The sequence below is a fragment of the Numida meleagris genome, chromosome 17, assembly GCF_002078875.1.
Source record: "Numida meleagris isolate 19003 breed g44 Domestic line chromosome 17, NumMel1.0, whole genome shotgun sequence".
NCBI lineage: Eukaryota > Metazoa > Chordata > Aves > Galliformes > Numididae > Numida > Numida meleagris.
Genome location: NC_034425.1, coordinates 7,281,639 through 7,287,638, shown reverse-complemented (window position 1 = coordinate 7,287,638; position 6,000 = coordinate 7,281,639).

The following is a 6,000-nucleotide window of genomic DNA, read 5'->3' as shown; positions in this document are numbered from 1 at the left end:
CTCCTTCCTTCCCTAAAACCACCTTTCCTCCATCCCTCCTTTCTTCTCTCCATCCCCCCTTCCTTCCTTACACCCTCCCTCTCTTTTATCCCTCCTTTCCCCATCCCTCCTTCCTCTTTCAGCTTTTTCCTTGATTCCCTCTCTTTACCCCTTTCCCCCCCCTACATTTTCCCTTTCTCCTCCTTTCCCTCGTCCCCTGCCCACCTGCCTGTGCCACCTGGGACACCGCTCCGCTGGGAGCCGGGAAGGGAAAATCTGTCTGCAGCCACCGGAGTCAAACAAGCTCAGGTCTGAGGACACGCAGCCGACAGGGAGGATTGGAGGGCACAAAGCCAGCTTGGCAGGACTAGGACCAGGGAGGAGAAAGCCAGGGCTAAAGGAGAGAGGGACAAAGGGGCACATGCTGCAGACCCTGGAAAGCACGGCCAGGCTGAGTGATTCAGCCAAAACACACAGAAAATGAGTCCAGAGCCAGGAATGAGGACACAGCTCTATCAGGGTGCCCAGCAGTGGGACACTGCCTCGGGCACAGCGGGAAGGACACGATGCTCTGATGCTCGATGCTCTGATGCTCGTGCTGCACAGGTGGCTCCTGCTGAGCAAGGGCAGCTCTTGGCTGTCACCTCCAGTGCAGAACAGGGCAACGTGGCACAGAGCTGCCTCTGTGCAGGGCTCTGAGGGCACAGGTCCCCTGGCCAGTCCCAGCCATAACAGCGGTGACATGAGGCATGGTACCTGGGGTTGCTCCGAGAAAGGTACCTCTGAGGTGTCCCAGCAGGGAAATAACAAAAGCAATTTGTTAATTACAAGTCTAATAAATTCAGTCTCTAAGAAGTACTGGGTCAGTTTCCACACATGCATTGTCCCAGCTGTACTTCCCCAGTCCCCAGAGCTGGGCGATAGCGTGGTACGTCTCTGCCTGACACGTCCCCAGCTAGCAAAGCACCGTCAGCTCGAATGGAATAATTCAAAATAAAGTGAGATATGAGGTGCAGAGGAGGTGCTGGTTGGATAGCTCAGCTGAAATCAATGGAGCCACACGCTCCGGCTTGTTGAATTCTGTTTTGATTTACGGCAGTAATAAAAAGCTGATGCAGGTGTATAAGTTTTGATTTTTCCAGGCAGAACGTGGCAAAACGTAACACAGCCAACACCTCTCAACCAGCAAAACCAAACCCGTTTTTCTCCAGAGAAGCAAAGTGCTGTGTGAGCTGCCTGGGCACTGGGCAAGGTTGTTTGAACACAACACAAAAAAGGCTGCAGTGCGAGCAGCCAGTGACATAATTAACCAGTACAGTGTAAGAGGCCCCCAGCAGCCATGCATATAATCAATTAGAAATACACATTTTGGGCCTCAGTCTCTTTTTTTTTTTCCCCTCTGCTTCTATGCAGATGTACTCAGGCTAAAACACTCGGATGGATTTTCCACTGCTGCTCATCTCACGGTGTGAGCCGTACCCGCTGGGATCAGGTGTGAGAGGCACCCAAAAGCAACACAGCAGAGCTCCCCTACCTGCTCAGCAGCACCTCCCCGAGCAGCTGTGTCCACACTGACTGCAAAAAGCAATGAGGACGAGGAGGAAACCCCCTCGGCAGCAGCAGGCCCAGGCACCTCGCATCCTTGCAGCATTATCCAAAATCTGGGGCAAGACTCAGCCAAATTCTACAGCAACAGATTGCTCATTTGTTGGCTTTTCCTTTTTTTCTTTTTAATTTTGCTTGTTTGACTTTAACACCCTCTGGTGCCATCTCAGCATTCCTCGAGCAGATTCTCTTTGCCCTTTCCACTGTTTCCCTGCTTTAATTCTCCCCTTGCTCCTGTGCTCCTCTCCAGGAGAGCTCAGAGCAACCTGTGAGCGGGGGGGAGCCAGGTGGGATCTGGCACAGCAGGTGATGATGTGGCCAGGGCCCTGCACACAGCTGGCTCTGACCCTTTCACTTAGGCACTGGATGAGGACAGCTTCTGCTGTAGGAAATGAGAGCTGCTGCTGCACCTGTCCTTACACCAGAAGAGAAAAGCCCTGGGGGGGTGCAAAGCTGCTCTTCGAGGTCACTCTTGGTTTGGTAGCATTGGTCCGAAAGAGCTCCCACCTCCTCTTCGCTCCCAGTGCTGAACCGCTGCAGTGATGTCCTCAGGGAACCTTTCTGAGAGTCCTTTCCTTTCCAGCAGAGGTAACCACGAAGGACGCAGAATATCGTCCAGCAAATGGTCCCAACATCCTACCTGACACTGATGGGCCACAGCATGATGGGAACCCTCCGGCTTCCCTCCACTCCCTCCAGTTTTCTGAATTATTCAGCTCTGCTCTGCAGGGGGCTGGGGGGGAGCCCCAGGAGCTGCCCTGTGCACACTGTGACACCCAGCGTGGGGATGGGCAGCAGCCACCAACCAGGGGATGTCAGATTGGTGTCGGCAGCGCTTTGGGCACAGGAAGGAAAAGGCCGTACCAGCCCTGAATTCCAGCTTGTGCCCAAGGAAAGAGGGCTGCTAGACATGGTGACCAGGCGCAGCGATGCCGAAGCTGCTGGTGGTGCTGCTTTGTGCCATTCCATAGGCAGGGTGAGGCTGGGGATATGTTGGGACGAGAGGAAGATGAGCAGCAGCCCCAGCTCCTTGGGGGGGCAGCAGCGGCAGGGAAATGCTTGAAATGGAGGCTGCTGAGATGGTCCCCTGTGAGATGTAGGAAAACACACAGCACCAAAGGACACCGGCAGCTGCCCGGTCCCTGGCGGGGCAGGGGGTTCCCTCATGCTGCTCATGCTGCACCAAACTCAAGGCATCAGCGCTGCTCCCCCAGCACAGCCCTGAGCTCAGCCCGCGGCATTGGAGCCACAGGGGGGGGGGAAGCACATGCAGGATGCAGCTCTATTTTCAGCTCTGCACCCACACGCTGCGAGAAAGCTTAAAAATATATGTATACTAAAAGAAAAAAAAAAAAAAAAAAAAGATGCACAGCCTTCGGGAGGCAGCCTCCCAGGGGGCTCTGACTCACGGAATAACAGAGGCGCACGTGCCAGCGGAAGTTACACTCTTTATTTAAAATAAAATGCCTTCTGTAATCCTATGGGTCACATTCGAGCTGAAGAGAGCTGAGGCTGTGCCCGTTCAGAGCTGTGCCCAGCAGCATGGCTGGGCGTCCTCCAGCCCCATGGTTGCCTTGGGTGGGGGTCTGAAGGGCCCTGCAGAGGTCGTGCTGTGGGAAACGGTTTAGAGGGCACTCATTAAAGCCTCAGCGCATTTGTATGAAGGGTAATAGCATTCCGTGTGATTTATAGCGCGTTGGGATTTGTTACTGATCCTTTAATGACGTTAGGGTCAAGCAGGCACAAGAGCACTGAATGAGGTATCCCAGGAGGACCGGGAGCTGAGCCAGGCTCTCATCGCTGTCCCGAGCTCTTTCCTTGCTCCTGCCCTCGCGCTCACCACTGGCAGCTTTCACTGCAGAACCACACAGCGGTGGGGTGGGTCGGGCCTTACAGGTCACCTGGATCCCCCCATCCCATGGGCTGGCTGCCCTCCAGCTCAGGCTGCTCAGGGCCCCTCGTGGCCTTGGGCACTCCAAGGATGGGCAGCCCCAGCTCTGGGCAGTGCCACAGCCTCACCGCCCTCTGAGGGAAGAATTTCCTCCTCACACCTGACCCGGATCTCCCTCTGTTGGTTTGAAGCCATTTCCCCATGCCCTATCACCACCAGACTGTGTAAAACCATTACAACCATCCCAAGCACATGAATCAGTGGCTCTGCAGAGCGTCAGAAACAGGGATTTTCTGCAGCCTCGTCGGGTGCGAATAAGACATCAAGCACTTCTCAGCAACTTTTCCATTAAGATTTTTTTTTTTCTCACTCAGATATCACGCTTTAAATTGGTTTTGGATGATCTTCCCCCTCTTTCCTCAGGTCGTACGACAGCTGCTGGGGCTGGGATGGGGGGAGCGGTGACACCATCCCCAGGGCAGCGAATGCAGCAAACCCCTTGGGAAGGAGGCAGCGCTGATTCATTTCCCATCAGATCTGCTTTGTTTTGTCCTCTCCTTTGGGAAAAACGCACTCAAGAAACCCACGTGGCCAGCTCTGAGGGTGCAGATCACCTCTCCCTGCTCCTCGTCGGGTCCTTCCCACTCTTTGGGAAGGGGACAAACACCCGGCGCCATCGGGGAGAGCATCTGGCTGGATCCCTCCTGAGCCCCTCCTCAGTTCGTCTCCACAGGGCTGACTATGGATTTTTTCAGCCCAGCAGCAAGGATGCCTTTGACGAAGACAGGTGGGATTCTAATGACCCTGCAGTAATTAATGCAACCATCATTTTAGCTACCCTAGCAGTTTGCGGGGAGGTAGTTGTATTTCCTACTCACGTACCAGCACTGCCAAAATCTTCTGGGCTGGCGAAGCCAAACAACCACAGCCCCATCGGGGTGGCCGAGGGGATGGGATGGATGTGGGCACGGCCATAGGACCCCAGGGTGCCCACAGCTCCCAGCTCTGTGCTGCAGGGAGCACTGGGGCCAAGAGGAGAGGTTGGTGCGGGCTGCGTGTGTCAGATGGAGCTGAGCAGTGGGTGGCAGGCTGGAAATGCTGTTTCTACCAAAAAATAAAATAAAATAAATGGATTTCATGCATTCCTTTCAGCAAACTCAGCCAGATTTTTCTGCAAATTAAACTGACTCCGTTATTGACTTAGCACGAGAAAGAATTTGTTTGTCACGTTGTCGCAGCGTTTGTACATTGCTTTCAAATTTTGAAAATGACATCGTGTGGCAATCAGGCACAGGGGAGGACCCGGGCTGGGGTGGGAGCTGTGCAGGAAACCCAGGAGCTGCTATTCCACCCCTACCTCCCCTTGTCAGAACAGCAGTGCTCGTATGCTCGTACCAGATTTGCAGGCTGACTGTAAACACACCACCCTTTCTCCCCAGTTAGGCCTCTTGTTCTCTTGATTTATTACCAGGAATTTAATGAGGGCCCAGGTTGGCATTCTGTGCATGAGGGTTTCAGTCCCACAGGATCCTGCTCCGGATCCCAGCACGGAGCATCCGCACCGGAGCATCTGCGGAGAGCATTGGAAATGAAATCTCATCAAAGCAGAGCAAACGTAACGCTCAGTATTTTTATTCGTACACACTTGCTTTGAAACTACAATTCATATTTAACAAAAGCGTTTCATGCAAGCAAAGATTGAAGACCTTGAGGATAAGGAAAAAAAAAAAAAAGATGCTGTTATTTATACACCAGTCTTGCCCATTGCACTCCCAATGTAATTTTTCTGATTTTTAGAAAAAATCAACGGCATCTCCCAGTTATTTTCTGGTAGCATCTTGCAGACAAAAATGATGAGAAAATAAATAATGTTCTCCTCTTGATAAATAAAAACACGGGTATTAAAATAACATCCAAAATCATGAATGAGCTCAAGGTAGCGTGACTCCTTGTTTAAATGAAGGATAGCACTGAAACAACATGCAATCATTTCAGACGTTTCCGGTGTATTCTGTATCGTCGTGCAAAATCAAAAACGTATTGGGATCGCCCCAAATGTGTTTAAAGGAGATGGCACGCTTCAGTTTGTTGAAATTATTTTTCTTACATTCATTCTAATGGTGCATGAGAGAGCTAATGAAAGGCTCTGTGGGCAACAAGCACAGATCAGCTTTGTGTCATCGCTGCAAGAACATCCTGCCCCAGGTCAGCAAGGCAGCCATGTGTGCGGGCTGGGGCTGTGATGGGGCCTTGGGCAGTGCTGCTGGGGCTGGGAGCAGGCTGGGATTCAGCGAAGCTGTGGAGCATGGCTGGGATCCGGGCACTGTGGGCTTCCCCTGGTGCCTTGCTCCAAGACAGCAGCAGTCCAGGCCCTGGAAGGACCAAGCCACTGCGTCACTGCCACCAGCAGCTTTGCTTCCCAGTGACTGAGAGGAAAATAAATACAGCTGTACTTCTTCCAATAGTTCATGGGATAAGGTTTAGAAAGCTCAGACACCTAATTTTCCTCTCTGTTAGGATCTTCC